A 483-nucleotide genomic window follows, 5' to 3' on the forward strand; every position below is an offset into this window, starting at 1 on the left:
AAATCCCATCCCTCCCCCTCCCCCGCCATCCCCTCTCCTCGTCAACCCCCTCCCCCTCCATCCCCTCTCCTTCTCAACCCCCACCCAACCCCACCCTCTCTCCCCACCCAACCCCACCCTCTCTCCCCACCCAACCCCACCCTCTCTCCCCACCCAACCCCACCCTCTCTCCCCACCCAACCCCACCCTCTCTCCCCACCCAACCCCACCCTCTCTCCCCACCCAACCCCACCCTCTCTCCCCACCCACCCGTAGCCAAAGTAAACCTCATTACTTCGACGCCCGGAACAGCTGACGTGATCACTTTCGATCTGTTTCTCTCGGCCATGACGCGGCCTCGGCTGTCAAGGGCCATTTGGCAGGGGGCAGGGAGATGCTTGGGCTGACAGGTTGACATCGGTGGCCGCAAGAGGTGGTGGCTGTCAAACGGATTGGCTTTAATTGACCGGGTATATATATATTTTTTTTTCGGGAGGGAGGAGG

The 483-nt window shown here is 61.5% G+C and overlaps 1 protein-coding gene across 1 annotated transcript in view; it reads left to right on the plus strand.

The window, feature by feature from the left end:
- The window catches only part of LOC119582196 (diuretic hormone receptor-like), a 113,840-nt gene that overhangs the window by 31,183 nt on the left and 82,174 nt on the right, over nucleotides 1-483 (plus strand). The gene's annotated exons all lie outside the window — the stretch shown is intronic.

This window comes from Penaeus monodon, chromosome 15, assembly GCF_015228065.2.
Source record: "Penaeus monodon isolate SGIC_2016 chromosome 15, NSTDA_Pmon_1, whole genome shotgun sequence".
NCBI lineage: Eukaryota > Metazoa > Arthropoda > Malacostraca > Decapoda > Penaeidae > Penaeus > Penaeus monodon.